This window comes from Pantherophis guttatus, chromosome 2 (genome assembly GCF_059756535.1).
Source record: "Pantherophis guttatus breed Tessera chromosome 2, ASM5975653v1, whole genome shotgun sequence".
NCBI classification, from domain to species: Eukaryota; Metazoa; Chordata; class Lepidosauria; order Squamata; family Colubridae; genus Pantherophis; species Pantherophis guttatus.
Window position 1 is genome coordinate 27,243,610 of NC_142064.1, and position 17,520 is coordinate 27,261,129.

Below are 17,520 nucleotides of genomic sequence, written 5' to 3' on the forward strand. Positions count from 1 at the left end.
GGTTCTTGTAAAACGGGTCGATCGATTCACAAGCATAAAGCGATTCATTAAAGCTGCTTTTTGGCCCAGGCCTGCGAGTTACAGCAATCCATGGGACTACAATTCCTACAATCCTTCGCGTACGCAAGGGCCCGTGTTTGCAAGGAAGCCTGGGAATTGTAGTTCCAGCGCACATAGAGGGCGCTAAGCATTCGGAAGGCGGTTTTAGTTTCGCTGGGTGCCTTGAGCTATCGTACCCGTCGCCTCCCAACAGTCACAACCAAATTGATGGGAAAGCTGGGCCAGGCATGCCTAGGGATTTACCCGGATAGGGATTAATTAAATGAGCCATTCACTAAAATGCAACATAAAAAAAAACAACAACTCCATTCTCATTATTTCTCTCTGCAGAGAAATCACAAGACCTTAAAACAGCTGATATTTCAGCCCATTTTATGGAAGGAAAGATAAGCCCCGACCCAATTCAGAGTCGCAAGGAAGGCGGAGTTTCGTCCCAAAATTGCTCAAGTACAGCAGCCTTTGGAAACTGCGTTGCTCCTGATTCTCCTAATTCCTCTGAATTTTTCTACACACCTGTGTAGAAAAATCTCCCGTGACGGGGGAATTCTGGGAATTGAAATCCACACTGGTTAAAGTGGCTAAGGTTGAGAAACCTTAAACCTGGTTTAAGTTAAAGAGTGAAGGGAAAGGGAACACGCGTGAAAGTCTGCCAGCTAGCTAAAAGCATTTGGTTTCCTTCCTTCCTTCCTGGTAAGAGAAGCTAGAAAAGTCACAGCTGGTGGCAGTATCTGTCTGAATTTTTCTAGGGCCAAAACTAGGCAAGGATCTTAGTCTAGTCAACAGGTCCCAGAGAATCCAAATTTATAGCTAGATGAAATTTTTTAAAATGTTTTTAATGAAGACAATGGCACACCTCTTCTGTATTGTTGCCAAAAAGAAAACTTGTCTGGATATTGCCATATATTCTCCAGGAGAGCAGTTCAACTCAAGGCTATTTTTATCTTCAGTACTAAGAAAAGTTTTTTTTTATCTTGCACAACATCTTTTTTTTTTTTTTAGATTTGCAACTTTTCGGCAACAAAGAGCTCTTCTGAAACTAAAATGCAAATCTTAAACTTGTTTTGGAAGAAATATCCACCTGGTTCAGTTCCAAGTGGGGAGAAAGAAACATGAAAGCTGTTTGAAAAGAGGGTTTATTGATGAAGAGGACCACATGGGTTTGAGGTCCTAGTGCAGCTGAACACCTGGAGTGGAGAGAGAGGGTTATTTATACCCTCTCCTAGGCCTTGCCCTTGAGCTTTCTGTTCCTGTGGCAAGAGCATGTATTCTATTGGTTGCTGTAGGCAGACTCCCATGTGGCCATGTGGAGTCATGTTTGTCTGAATCAAGTTTGGTTGAACCTTGGGCTGATGCAATGAACCCTCAGGAAATTTTGCAATGCAGTCAGCCCTGCTGCTAGATAATCCTATAATATCCTGGAGGGCCATGTCTTAATCCCATCACCCTGGAGCTGGAGATCGTTTGTCTTGTAGATAGGCTGTGCACCAAAATATCTGCTGAGAGCAGGGAGCTGGGGTTCTGTTTCCTTTAAGATTTTTATTTCTCTTTTAGGGGAAATATTTTATCCTGCCTTTTAAAATATTTCCTAAAATATTTCATTCTTCTAGGAGAAGAGTGGGTGCTAATTTTCTTCGCTTGGTAAAAAGAATATATCTACTCAGTTCAAAACTCTTATCAAAACATATGTTAAATGATTTATAAACATGTACACCAAGGCACTTTATGAAAAATTGAATATTTTGCCATTTATTTCACAAAAGCATTAGGAAGGAGAACTGCATGTATAACCATTTATTAGCATAGTGAATAACAATATTTCAATGCAAATATCTGAAGTTCCATTTATCCAGAATTACACTGTTTGAAAAATGCAAATTGACATTTTACTCTCTGATATCAGAGCAAAATGTATACTCAGTTTAAAGGGAGGAAGATAAATGTATATTTTCTTATGACTATGCTTTTCCAGTCAGTTTTTTCATATGCCTTGGTTTTACTTTCAGGAAAGTGAAGATTGTTACAGTGAGAATAGGTTTACATCAATGGTGGGTTTCAAAAAATTTTACTACAGGTTCTGTGGGTGTGGCTTGGTGGGCGTGGCGTGGCTTGGTGAGCATGGCAGGGGAAGGATACTGTAAAATCTCCATTCCCTCCCCAATCCAGGGGAAAGTTACTGCAAAATTCCCATTTCTTCCCAATCATCTGGGACTTGGGAGGCAGAGAATAGATGGGGACGGGGCCAGTCAGAGGTGGTATTTACCGGTTCTCCGAACTACTCAAAATTTCCGCTACCGGTTCTCCAGAACTGGTCAGAACCTGCTGAAACCCACCTCTGGTTTACATATTTCAAAATAAATTCAAATAAATTCAGTGGAAACTTTTTTTCTGAATATGCCAAGGGTCAAGTTCCTGCTCTTTGGTTGAGAAATCAAATGGGAACATAGAGTTTGCTGGGGGGGAGGGTTTTTTTTTTTTTTTTAGTAAATCATCTCCTCATCCCAAGTTTTAGCCCTGAAATATATTGGGATTGCTTGCACAATTATTCTAGAAGATTTATTCATGTATAAAATTTATATGGTTCAAAAAGGGACTCTGTGCTGTGACTTAAAAAAAACAATAATAAATAAAAACAACATGATTAAAAATATTAAAAAGGACAAGGCACAAGAGAAGATAAATATTAGCCACAGTAAAGGAGCCACCTCAAAATCTACCTCAGAGGTCTTCAAACTTGGCAGCTTTAAGACTTGTGGACATCTTAGCCTATGCCGGCTGGAGAATTCTGGTAGTTGACGTCCACAAGTCTTAAAGCTGCCAAGTTTGAAGACCTCGGATCTCACTGGTCCCCTGTGATTTACCAGGCCTAATGACCTATCCAAGTCTTGAGAGATTTCGGGAACATTATCAGGGATAGAGTTGAACTCATGCCTGTAAGGAAAAGATTCCATAAGGCAGGCGCCATAGCGAAGAAAACCTCCTGGAACCCAACTAGTTTCCTAACAGATGGGACCCAGCGCACCCTTCTTTGCCAAATTTGATGGGGCAGGCAATTGGGGAAAGCCAGTCCCCACCATACCATGAAATGCTGTAAAGGTGAAAACCAGCACTTTGAATTGGACCCAGAAGCAAACTGACAAGCAATGCAGCTTGTGGATCTATAAGGTGTAATGTGTCAGTCTAGAGGTGCACATAACTGCCAGTACTGCTACATTTGGCACCAAGTGAAGTTTCTGGATGCTATTCATGGGAGGCTTCGTATAGAGAACATTACAATAATCCACTTGGGAGGTGACTAGGGTATGAATGACAATGAGCAGAGCCCCCTGATCCAGGAACAGACACAACTGGCACACAATGCTAAACTTTGCAATATTGCAATATGTTGCTTAAAGTAAAATTAGGCTGATAAGCCCTTCTTTCAAACAACACCTGCATGTTCTTTCATAAGCACCCTTTGGGCTGCTGAAATGAAGACTACTTAGAATAATGAATACTGCTTGGAATTTAAAGTAAAGTCCAGGAGAAGTGTGAAAGGATTTTAACTCAGTTCTAGCACTGGGGGAAAAAATCCTAAATTCAGAACAGGATCAAATGCACATTCTTTAATTCTAAGTGTATCTCCGAGTTGAGAATCTTTTGTTGGTTCTGTGCTGAATCTAAAAATTTAAGACAAAGCAAACAAATTAGTTCCACTAACCAAGTCTGTTACCCCTATTGTAGCACAGAAATTACTGCAACGTAGAGAGAGTATGGATTTAAAAATTCCACTAATAGCCATAGGCCTTATTTCCTGATGGTTCTGTCCTCACTCTTTTCACAGCTATCTCAAATATGTTGGTGCAAAAGAATGGGTTGAAAAGAATAGCACTGGTGAGAGGAAAGGAGGTGGAAACCAAAGAAAGACAAAGTGAATAGAATGTGGTAAAAAAAGATGACACATGTAAATGGATAGAGCTTCAACCACACTGTAATGGTTACCATCTTACCTTCTACCATACCCTATGGGGCATCCAGGATGGCATTTGGGTGATGGAAGTATATGGCTTGACTGATCTATTACTGGCATGTGAACTCTGAAAGTTACTGAGATAAAAAAAAATATCTCCATAATTTTAATTTATCAGTAACGCTAAAAGCACATATCACACTTTCATCTCAGTTTTGCTCACTTTTCTTATTTATCCATAAGCCATGTAGTTTGTGATATATTTCATTACTCTGAATCTTGAAAGTGAGACTACAGGAGTCTGAAGTTGAAAGCATGACAAATATGTGAAATGTGTGTATGGAAGGGAATGAGGACAATAAGTGCATTTTATTGACTAATGCCCAGTCTGGATCATTAAAATTGCTTTTGTTGCAGCTAGACTATAGTCCTGTCTGCTCCTGTTTATATGTCTGCCCCTTGCCCTGCTTTTGCCAATTCCCATCACTTTCACAATGCAGGGATTGTTAGGCTATTCATCCACTATGACATTTACTGAAATATTGATTTCTTACTAAAGCTCCGGTGTGATACACATTTTATGCACTGTCCAGATTTTGATTTGTTTATCTACAGGTCCACAGTAAAGTGATGAAACAGATCAAGTACCTGAAATTGTTTAGTGGGAATGGGGGAAATGCTGCCTCTTTAAAAGCCTGGATTAACGGGAGCTGACACTCTTTGCCAGAAGACAAAGATTTTTATCCTTTTTTTCAAAATGCTATCAGACTCTTGATATCCATTTGGGGTCTGGGGAAGGTCCCTGAAAAATGTTGTATGCACCAAACATAAGCCATGAAAGAGCCCCCTTCTGAAATCACACTCTTTTATCGTGCAAAGCTTATTTGTGTTTTTTTAACCTCCAGGTCAGAGGTTTTTAACCTGCGGACTTGGGTTCACTGGTGATTCACAACCATGCTACAAATAATCTCCTGGCATAGACAAAAAATAAATAAATAAAATAAAATGTCCCAATAGCCAAAATGTCCTAGATCACCAAATTTTGAAAGAGTTTGGCATTCTCAGCCAAGATCTCAATTTTTCTTTTAAAACAAATTCCATTGATTTTTGTTTAATTTTGGATACTACTGAGGGAGTCATGTGGGCTCTGATGCCCTTAAACACAATATTATCAATCTCTAGATTATGTAAAGGTAAAGGTTCCCCTCACACATATGTGCTAGTCATTCCTGACTCTAGGGGGCGGTGCTTATCTCCGTTTCAAAGCCGAAAAGCCAGCGCTTTCCAAACACGTCTCCATGGTCATGTGGCCGGCATGACTAAATGCCAAAGGCGCACAGAACGCTGTTACCTTCCCACCAAAGGTGGTCCCTATTTTTCTACTTGCATTTTTTACGTGCTTTCGAACAGCTAGGTTGGCAGAAGCTGGGACAAGTAACGGGAGCTCACCCCATTACGCAGCACTAGGGATTCGAACTGATGAACTGCCAACCTTTCGAACAAGAAGCTCAGCATCTTAGCCCCTGAGCCACTGCGTCCCTCATTACTAGCTGATGTAGTAATCCTCTAAAGCTATTAATAATAACATAGTGGTATGTATCAAGGAAATGTTTTAGAATCACTGTTCTAGGATAGATATATGCAAGGTCCCCCCCCTCTTCTTTGAATGATATGTTGGAGGCCCAAAGTCCAGACTAACCTTTGCTAGGATAGGACAAAGAAATGGATGGAGCCAAGGCAAACATTTGATTTAGTAATTAATTTTTAATTTAAAATAAATGCTATGTACATGAGTACTCTCCAAAGATTTCATTATTTTTCCCTCCTCTGTCAAATCAGAAATAAAGAGTTTAGAAGAAAGATCTTTGAAGGTTGTTAGGATAGATTCAAGACCTTGCAGCTATGGAGCTACATGCTTCCTTTACTGTATTGCCAGACAGTTCATAAATCACAAAACCCCATGTATAATGCTTAAATATTGTAGTCTTGTCATATTGTTCCCAAACAGCATATGACAATACTAGTTATCTTCAATTAAATGCTGTTTTAAGGTCCAATGTCAATCATGAGTGCAAATCCCACAATCCTTTACCACATTTCTTGCTGCCTGAGTCCTGTAAGAGTTGTAATAGCAATAGTATTTAGACTTATATACCCCTTCACAGTGCTTTATTGCTTTACAGCCCTCTCTAAGCGGTTTACAAAGTCAGCATAATGCCCCCAACAATCTGGGTCCTTATTTTACTGACTTCGGAAGGATGGAAGGACAGTTATAATTTAAAGTATATGGAAGGCATCAGATTGGGCAAAAAATCCATCATAATTACGTGATTGAAAATCAAGTCAATTTGAAGTGCACCCTAAGATATTAAGTACATTTGCAGTTGTTAGCTCAAAATCTCGTCTTATCATTTGTACACAACAATTCAAGAACATTCAGGTGGTCCCAATTCTACCAGCTTTTGTAAAGTGCTAATTTATTGTTTTTAAATTGCTATTATCATTGGTTATTTTAGATTTGTTTTCTGGACCTGGAGTTGTGAGTTGAGTGAGCAGCCATACATAGTACATTTAAATAATAAAGAATCTTTCAAAGAAACCTAGTAAGTAGATCAATGAGACAAGGTCTGTGAGTATTTATTAGAATGATGTGACAAGAGCAAGCATGGGTGTCTTAAGAAATATCATCTCACATTAATCTTATTCCTTTTTTTTTAAAGCCACATAAGCTATACAGTCACTTTTATCTTTTTTCAGATAATCTTTCAATAGTGTTTCTTCTAATGCTGTTCTTGAAGTAGTCAAATATGGGCTAAATAATATTATTGATATGTTGTAAATATAATGTCAAGAGCCGTGGTGGTGCAGTGGTTAGAATGCAGTACTGCAGGCTACTTCTGCTGGCTGCCGGCTGCCTGCAATTTGGCAGTTCGAAACTCACCAGGCTCAAGGTTGACTCAGCCTTCCATCCTTCTGAGGTCAGTAAAATGAGGACCCAGATTGTTGGGGGCAATAGGATGACTCTGTAAACCGCTTAGAGAGGGCTCTAAACCCCTGTGAAGATGTATATAAGCCTAAATGCTATTGCTATATACTGTATTTTCAAATGCCTATTGATGGTTCATTGCCATCTTGAAGTGATATGACAAAGATCCAATCCTGTGACCAAATTTGTTCAAAGCCTGCACAAATTATTTGCATTAAGGATTCAGGGTAACTGTAACAAGAGAAGAAGGGGATCAAAATTATTAACGTGAATTTCAGCAGAAATTTGGATCTGCAGTTAAATACAGAATGGTTAGTGCTTGGCCTGAGAACAGAGCATTGAAAAGGAATTAAGATTTGTTAATAGTCCAGAACCTAAAAACAAAACATCATTGCCGTCTAGTTAGTTAAATGGCTAATGCGATTCCAGTTTGCACCTACTCAGTAATTATCTGCATGCAATCCTAAACCCAACTGCCTGTGAAAAAGACGAGTATGAAGTCCATTTCCATATTGCTGCCATGAAATCATCAGTAGGAATCTGACTTGAAGAACATTTTTTGAACAGAATAATATTTTTCTTTTGGATAATGTTGCTCAGTTAAACAACAATCCCATGTATATTTACATGTAAGTAAGCCCTTTTGAGGCCCAAGTAAACATCCAAAAGACTTCACTGCAAGGTTATAAATGAGAAAACATTTTGGCAAAAGCAAGATTGGGTTTAAGTGACACAAAACAGATCTTGAAAACATACACAGGGCTTCACTCACTTCGGGAAGATTTCTCAAAATGGTCATGGTCGCTTAAACCCGTGTGATCGCTGTCCAACTCCCTTAGGCTAGATTAAGTCTGAGAGGCCCTGGAATTAGAATTTTACTGTTTTATGTATTTGATCTCTTGTTCTGAGACTTTCAGAGGTTAATTTTATTGCAGTCAGGCATAAGTCCCCATTTGTAAAAGACATGGATGATTAACTGCTGTTGCAAATTGAACAATGTTCAAGACATCATGCGCCGATCAGGTAAATAACTGCATCCCCTTACAACTATGCACAATTCTTTCATTGGATTCTTACGGAGGCTGCAAATGTTAAATGCCTGACATAAAATCCATCACTTTCATAGGAATTACAGAAGTGGGGCATGGATTAGCCTTCCTGCAAGAGTTGCCAACTGACCAAGTCTTAAAAAAAGAAAAAGAAAAATAACTCATTCCTTTAAAAGTAGCTTCGTTCTCCCAAATCAGCAATTCAAGTTTTTTCAAGGCTGCAGAGCATAAAGAAAGCATCTCCATTTGCCAAGGATTTGAATGCCTATGGGCTGTTAAAAGAAGAACCAACAATACACATAGAGAATCAGAAAAAGTAAGAAGTAGCATTTATACTGAAAAACAAATGTCTAGTTTTCAATTTCAACATGAGATGTTTGAATTTGACCATTATAATTCAAAAACACTGGTTCATACCAATGGTGAAATGTAAAATGTGTTACTACTGGTTCTGTGGGCGTGGCTTGGTGAGGGGGTGCAATATGACTGGGTGGGCATGGCCAACTTTTTTTTTTTTTTTACTTGTTTAAAGCATTTTTTTACAACCTATTCGGACGAATGGGTATTGCATTGTAAAAAATGCTTTTGAAAGGTTAAAAAAAAGTCTCTGACAATCACAGCTATGGCGCATGATCGTCAGAGCCTTTTTTTAACCTTTTAAAAGCAGGAAGTAACGACATCTGGAAGGGTGGGCGGAGCCCTATGCCGCCAACCATCTGCCACAATCGCTACTGGATCGCCCGACCCGGTCCAAACCGGGAGCATTTCACCCCTGGTTCATACTTTAGTATTGTGTGAGTGCAGATATTGTGACTTGTTTAACAAATTATGATTAAGAAAGGACATAGTGTAATGTTTTTAGCCATGTCATCAGTTTACTATACTGAAAGGGTCCACATTTATAGGATCTCTCATTTTCAGGGAAAGACAGTTAAGCTTAAAAGTTAGACAAAATCTTTGTGTCAATTAACCTAGCTGATGTTCAGGATATTAAATTCTCCAGCATTCTTCCTCTGACTAGCTGTTTAAAAAGGGGGGTGGGTGAGGGACAATGGAATGAGGAGGGGAAGCATAAAATTTCAAAGTTAGGCAAGCAGTTATCTCTAGGAAGAATGTTGCTAATTGGAATGAAGCTTAGTAGATGAAGTGCTCGGAAGGGCCAACAGCTCAATAAGGGAAAGAGTATTTTTCCCTTATTTTCCGTTATTATTGTTTCAAATATTGTTTCAAATACAATATTTAAAAATGGTGGGGTTTGTGATAGGTTGGGAAAGAGTGAAGTCCTACACTTGAAAAGTTTTTTTGTGGGGTGGCCCATAAAGGGACAGGCAAATCTGGCCTTAATATGAACAATTTTGTATGATATATTCAACATCACTTTTATTTAATAGGATGATAACTGCATGCTTCCTGTAAAATGTGTGCAGATATATTCAGTAAGTACTCACAGATCATGTATTGATTGGAACTAGGTAAGCATAACCCCAAACTGTTGTCTTTTAAATGTTAAGACAATGTTACATTCATATTGTATCCAGATGCCTTCTAAACTACAACAACATTTAGATAAAAGCAAAGAAATGTTTTCCATTGAAAAGGACAGTTCTTTCTTTCTTTCTTTCTTTCTTTCTTTCTTTCTTTCTTTCTTTCTTTCTTTCTTTCTTTCTTTCTTTCTTTCCTTCCTTCCTTCCTTCCTTCCTTCTTCCTTCCTTCCTTCCTTCCTTCCTTCCTTCCTTCCTTCCTTCCTTCCTTCCTTCCTTCCTTCCTTCCTTCCTTCTTTCCCTCCCTCCCTCCCTCCCTCTCTCTCCAATTTATGGTCATGTTTTGTGCTAATTTTCTTTTTACAAGCAGTAATGGATATGGGCAAATAGGCAGCAATATAAATCTAATAAATAAATAAAATATATTGTTGGGGGCTGTAAATAAATATATTTTGCATAGAGCACTAGATAATGCATTATGAATTGAAATATATACTTGCAAATCTCAAAATGTCACATTCGTATCATGAACTTTGGCAGGTTTACAGTATTTTACTCCTTAAATTTTTGGAATTTTTAGAAGTATGCAAATATGCATTATTTAGTTTTTTACATAGAGGATTTTTAATGGATGAATACTCTATACCATTTATTTATAATTAGCAGAAATCAAAGATATAGGCTTGTTCCATCATTGGCTTTAAATGTTGTACCTACAGAATTTTTTTCTGGCATACTGAGGTTAAAAAATAGGACTTCTGCAAGTGTGGTGCAGACGATAAATAAATCGATAAATAGACCTTCCTACTTTTATTGTTTCACAGATGTAATTGCTTCTCTTTTTATGGTTAACATTATTCTTCTTTTGAAAACTCAACTAAACTGTCTCTCAATTTCATCAGACAAAATGCAAGATAGATTTGAATCAAGAGTAAGAATTCATCCATTTCAGTACATTTCATCCAGAGTCTGATTTCACCCCATACTCTGCTGGGATGATAAAATAAAGCAGTTTTTCATCTGTTTTAAAAAGTAAAGAAAGTTTTTTTTCCCAGAAATTTCAGCAGCTGAAGCAATAGCAAGTAAAAGAGAAAAAAAAATAGAAGGATAAATAAAAATACAGACCAAGGTGCTGTGACCTCAGTGTTTTCATGTGTAAAAGAGACATCTCTAGTCTTTTGACCTGTATTTTTAACATTGTTTTGGCATGCTTTGATATTACCATTGCTTAACAGATGGTGTAATAATTACTTTCTGAAGAACTAATCTAGTATAATAACCACATCTGGAACTAATGTGTAATTCCCTAAACTAATAGATCATTCAGATTTAAATAGGCATTTGGTCTAGAAGATGCCCCAAAATACAAATAATCTAAATCTTGATGGCTACTTTGAATTTTATCTCGCATGCTACTGGCATTAAGAGGGTAGCAATATTGCAATATTGCAACACCTTGATGTTTTCTCTCCCTTGTCACAGTGCATACAATGGAAGAGCAACAAACGAGGAGGTAACTGGGTTTGACTTGTTCTCTTTTTCTGGACTGCAAGCAAATAGCCAGGGCAAATACAGATGACCAACTGGATCAAAACAGTGGGCTAGTGGTGAGAATTACCAAGGACATTTCCCCCAAGAATAGAGTCTCATTCACTCTTTATGTTTGGTAGCAGTGCACTGCTGTGTAGCCGATTCTTGAGAGTGAGACTAAGGGATCTGATTGATGATTAAAAAAACAGGATAAATCCAGAAAGTTTTTAATTTTAACCTTCATATATAAATATCATAACCTAGTAGCACTGGGGATTCGTCGGAAACACGTGTCCAAACCACCATAGCTATTTTATACAATAAATGTGGCAAATCCTTTGCACTGCTTATTTCTTTATCTTTTAGTAATAAAGTGCGGGCATGATCTTTGCATGCGCATGTGCGCCAGAAACCAGAAGGTCAGGTGGCCGGTGTGCATGCAAGAGCTGGAAACCGGCTCACCGGGTGGCTGCTTTTCTGGTTTCCAGCACTCCCGCGTATGAAGACCAACTGGCCAGCACGCTGGAACCCGGAAGAGCAATGGGTGACTGCTCGCGTGCCCAGAGAGATGGCTCTGCAGGCCATATACCTAGAGTATATTTGGCTGATGGGATATTGCTTGTGAACTTAAGCAGCACATGATTATGCTGCTTAAGATGAGCAGCTATACAAATGAAGGAATGAATGAACAAATTATTTCCTATCACATCCGATGATTCAATGAAACTGTTTTATGGTATTTAAAAAGTTGGTTTTTTTAAAAAATGTATTTTTGTAAGTATGTGTAAAGCACCCAGAATCATTCTGTAATCAGATGGCCACTAAATCTAGATGGCAATAATGGTAAATGTGAAAGTAAAAAAAAAAATTAGGGAGAAAACCCATCAATATAGTTTCAAAATAGGTAAAGGTAAAGGTTCCCCTTGTAAATATGTGCTAGTCATTCCCAACTCTAGGGGCGGTGCTCATCTCCATTTCAAAGCTGAAGAGCCAGCGCTGTCCGAAGACGTCTCCATGGTCATGTGGCCGGCATGACTAAATGCCAAAGATGCACGGAACATAGTTACCTTCCCACCAAAGGTGGTCCCTATTTTTCTACTTGCATTTTTTACATGCTTTCGAACTGCTAGGTTGGCAGAAGCTGGGACAAGTAACAGGAGCTCACCCCATTATGTGGCACTAGGGATTCGAACCGCTGAACTGCTGACCTTTCGATTGACAAGCTCAGCGTCTTAGCCACTGAGCCACCGTGTCCCCTTATTTCAAAATACTTCTTCATAATTTTAAAAATACAACATGGCTATGTTTGGAATTCTTATATGTGGGCTAACTTGAATTTATTGTATGTTGTCAATATATGGGAGTTGTATATTTTGTAATTCTTACAAAAATGTTTTGTGGTCTATATACTTTTTACAGTGAAAATGTATTTTCTTTTCCTGGATGTAATAGCAGTCATCTCCACTTGAGGGCACCAGTTGACATCCTCTTACCAGATTTAATGGCATCAACTAGCTCCTGAAATAAACACATCTCTCAGCAACTATTTTCCTCTGTGTACCAAGGCACTACCTTGTCACTCATCAGATACTGACTTCCAAACGTTCTCTTGTAAACACAATAATGTACATGACAATTCAGCATAAGTCTGGTAAGACCTACAAGCTTCATCCTCAGTTGATACAAAGTTCATACAACTTTCCAATTTGGCAGTACAGAAAACAGTCATAAACCAAAGGCAAACATAGGGTTTGAATTGTTCTTCTCTAATAAGAAATAAATATACAGATAGCTTTAACATTCAACAATTGAGCCCAAAATTTCTGTTGCTAAGCGAAAGAGTTGTTAACTGAATTTTGCTCCATTTTACGACCTTTCTTGCCATAGTTGTTAAGTGAATCACTGCAGTTGTTACATTAATAACATGGTTGCTAAGTGAATCTGGCTTCTGCTTTGACTTTGCTTGTGAGAAGTTTATTAAAGAGTGGGGTGGGTGGGGCCAGCCAGGGGTGGGATTTGGAGGTTCTCCAAAGAAGCCATAACTTTAGCTACAGGTTTTCCCAAACCGGGTGAACCCCTAGCAGCCTACCCCTATAGGTTGCCATTTGGACTATATATTATCAGCAGTAAACCAGTTGTCTTTATTGTCCTGAGAAATGATGATGAACTTCATAATGCTAATATATTTCCACAGCTAGTAAAAGTCTGATGAAGCAATAAAGTGAATAAGAGAGCCAATTTAGTGTAGTGGTTAAAGTACTAGGTTAGAAAGCAGGAATCTGTCACTTCTAGTCCCTCCTTAGACATGAAAAGTCAGTTGGGTAACTTTTGACCAGTCCCTTTCTCTCAGCCGAATCCATGTTATAGGGTTGTTGTTTTGGGAAAAAGAGGAGGAAGAAGGTGTGTTTACCTCAGCTTCTAGTGCCATTTCATTCAACTTCAGTGTAGATATTGGAAGCCGTATTGTCTTTTAGTTCAGACAGTAAAGGGGCCAACATTTTGTCTTCTTTAGTAAGATTATATATGTCTACAGATTAGTAAAAATGTATATTGCTTATAGAATTATACTTTGTCCAAGTTCTCAGTGTGAAGAAGAATTCATTTGAACATTTTGTGGTCAGTAATGGTTTAGCAAGGCAGGTATGGAGATGTTCTTCCCACGCAATATGTCTACTGGCTGTCCTCAGCAGGAGAAGCAATGCAAATCTCCTTTCCAAGCAAGAACTTTTTCTGGAGGAGAGTTCTTCTAATTGGCTCCAGCTTCTGATTTATTCTCTGGGTTCTAACTCCCAACCCAATGCCAATCCTGCTTGGCATGCCACCTCCTATTTTCCAGTCAATGAATGCCTACAACTCAGCTCTAACGCTGTTAATGAAGAATGAAAGGCCACAATTCCCATCTGGTTGCAAGAATGTTCAACGTTTGCAAGGCACAGGAAGAATGGAATTTAATCCTTTCTTTTTAAATTGTTCACATGAACAGAAAGATCATTGGAATATGTAATATTGGTTTTTAAGCCATTTTTGTTGCCTGACTCTCTGGTGTATTCTGACATTAGATTTGATTTAATTTAATTTAATTAATTCAATTTATATGCCGCCCCTCTCCGAAGACTCAGGGCGGCTCACAATACATTTTTAAAAAATCATTATAAAAAACATTTAAAAATTAAAAACATTAAAAACTCATTCATGCCATTCATGGCCAGATCTCACCAGATCACAAGAGCGAGATCAATGGCCCTAGGCCTGCCGGAAAAGCCAGGTCTTCACCGCTTTTTGGAAGGCTAATAGGGTGGGGATGGTCCGGACCTCAGAAGGTAACTGGTTCCAGAGAGCTGGGGCCGCCACAGAGAAGGCCCTCCCCCACGGGCCCGCCAGCCAGCATTGTTTAGCTGACAGGACCCAGAGGAGACCAACTCTGTGGGATCTTACCGGTCCCTGGGAACTATGCGGCAGATGAGAAGATGAGAAAATGTTGACTGTAAAAATATGTCATTTGGGATCAATTGCTTTCTTTTAGATATTGCATTCTACTTTTGTTTTGTTTTTTCAGTGGCTTCACTCAGAAAGATGATACAGTAATCTAATTTATGGATATATGCCTTGATATCTAAGAAAATATTCTTGCCCTTTGTTTAAAATCTCCAAAGAAAGAGATTGATCATCCTCAACAGATTATTTTATATGTGAGTCTGTTTCAATTTTGAACTGAGCATATTGAATTGAAATGTACAGGAAGATTCAGATGGCAAAGTCAGGTCAATCACTGCTCCAGTTTTTAGATTTGGAAATGATCTGAGTTTAGTACATGATAAATCCTGTTGGAAGTATTTTCCATATTTTTTCCAGTGAGTATTGACTCTGAAATCCTCTTTCACCATCTTGTGGTGTGGTCAGATTACTTGTGTGATTTCCCAAATAAACTAACATAGTGTTCACTGTGATAAAAATGTTAAGTAAAACCATAGGAAATACTTTAAACTATTGCCATGCCTTAAAAAATTGTTTGATGACAGAAGCTATTCAAAATGATGTTAATTCTAAAAGAATAATGAAATAGATATTGGGAGTTGCAAAAAATGAGTCAAAAGTTATAAAGTAAGTTTTTCTTCAATACCCAAGTTAAGATGTATCAAATACATTTTTAAAAACACAGAAATGATATGTTGTTGGTTTTTAAAAAAAAATATCCAGTGAAGACAGTTTTACTCATGGAAGAAGAAGAAATCATATTTTGCACTGTTCCCATTGAAATATCAAGTTACCGCTAACTACAGGGAAAACCTTAGAAGAAGTAAGATGTTCAATTCTTTCTTTGAAATTCAGACCTTCACCTTAGTGACTGCCTTGCAGAGTGGAATTAGGTAAGAAGCCCAGATGATCTGCTGTATTCATTACTGGTCTGTGGTGAAAGCAACACTTTGCAGAATGTCTAAAAGAAAGCCCAGTATTAAAAAGAGATCCATATACAATTCATGTACTTTGGCCACATTCTATGATTTCGTCTTTTCTGTGTACAGTGGCAGCTACTTGCTTGTGCTGTTCAATGTATGTGGTTTCTGCCTGTGTCTTACACCCTGCACTATGTGTTGGACTGTCTCAGATGTCTCTGATGTCTCTCTACATAGTGTGCACCTTGGGTCCTGTCTAATGTGGTTGAACCAGGGGTGGGATCCTACCGGTTTAACAACCGATTCGCTAAGTATGCACGCCAGACACACACTGCACGGCATGCACAGTTTGGAGAAAACTCGCCTACTGCATTGCTGCCGGCAAGGAAAACAATTGAGGCACGGCAATCCACTCTGCCACGCCTATCAGCTGGGCTTCAGAAATGGAAATATATGTGAGTATAACACAGAGGTGGGCAGACGGACCCACTTCAAAATCAGAGCAAACCGGTTCACTCACGGCTGATAGTCGGAGCTAAAGGTTCGCCCGAACTGGTCTGAACCGGTAGATTCCCACCACTGGGTTGAACCCTGCTTCTGTGGATCTGGTGTTTAGGGCCTGTCCTTGTGCTGTTACGATCAGTGCCTCAGTAATTGTGTTTTAACCCAACCTTTTCTGGCCACTGTTATGATTTCTCCATTGTCTGCCACCTCAGCTGTCAATGGTAACTCCCATGCAAGGTCTTATCTTGCCACGGCGTTTCCTTTGCTTGAACTTCCTCCCATGTCTGCTGCTGCTTCAGGCATTCTCTCAGAAGCTCATCTTTAGCAGTTTCAATGTCTTCCTTTGGCCAGCTCACTATACTGGCAGGATTTCTGATGAAAGGCAAGGTATACATGTGGATGGTATCTTCCCATTGAGCTGGCTGATACTTGGATGTTGCTGTCTTCCTTACCTCCTCATTGTGATTCACATATGATTGTAGGATACCAAGGTCCTTGTAACTGGTCTGTATGTCTACTGTGTGACCCATTGGTAGTTCCATTTCATCAGTCTTAATTACCTTCCCACTCTTGACTACTATCTAGCCACACTTCTCCAGTCTGAATGACTTCCCAATGTCCTCACTGTAGATCCATGTCAGATCAATATTTCATTCACTCTTAGGGTATAGCTTGATGTTATCCATGAAGACGAGGTGACAGGTGGTAGTTCTAATCTTGAATCTGTACCCATATCCAGTCCTTGTGGTTATCTGGCTGAGGGGGTTCAATCCATTGCAGAACAGCAGTAGAATAGTGCATCACCTTTTATATGCCACACATGATGGCCACTTGTGTGGGCTGTCTTGAATTGACTTCTGGTGTTGTTTTCCACAGTCCCATTGAGTTCTTGTGGAAACATTAGTATTCTATTGACTTTGTATAATGCCAGGCATTTTTACATCCGTGTGTGTAGCATTGAGTTGCAGGCTTTCCTGTACTCAATCCAGGGAATGCTCAGATTGGTCTGTCTATATCTTGCATCTTGGCTAACTGCTCTATTTATGAGCAAATGACATTTTGAGCTTCTATTATTATTCCCAATGCCTTTCTAAACTGTGCTCATGTACTGGCCATAAGATGTATAAAGAAACTATGGATGGAGAATAAGTAGCTAATGAATGGGAAAGAGAAGGAAGGAAGGAAGAAAGGAAGGAAGGAAGGAAGGAAGGAAAGAAAGAAAGAAAGAAAGAAAGAAAGAAAGAAAGAAAGAAAGAAAGAAAGAAGAAGAAAGATACAGAAACATACATACTTTGTATACAGTATATCCTCTTTCATTCTGAACAATATCTTTGGAGGCACACCCTATTTATCTATCAAGTATTATCTATATCTATCTATCTATCTATCTATCTATCTATCTATCTATCTATCTATCTATCTATCATCTAATTTATATATCAATCTTTCATTTTCATATTGGGATGTTCAGCATTTAATATAAGAACATACAGAATTTTATTTCCATTCTAATTTACTAAGCATCTTTACTCCTTTATTTCTGAAACTATTTTATAGTAATACAATAATA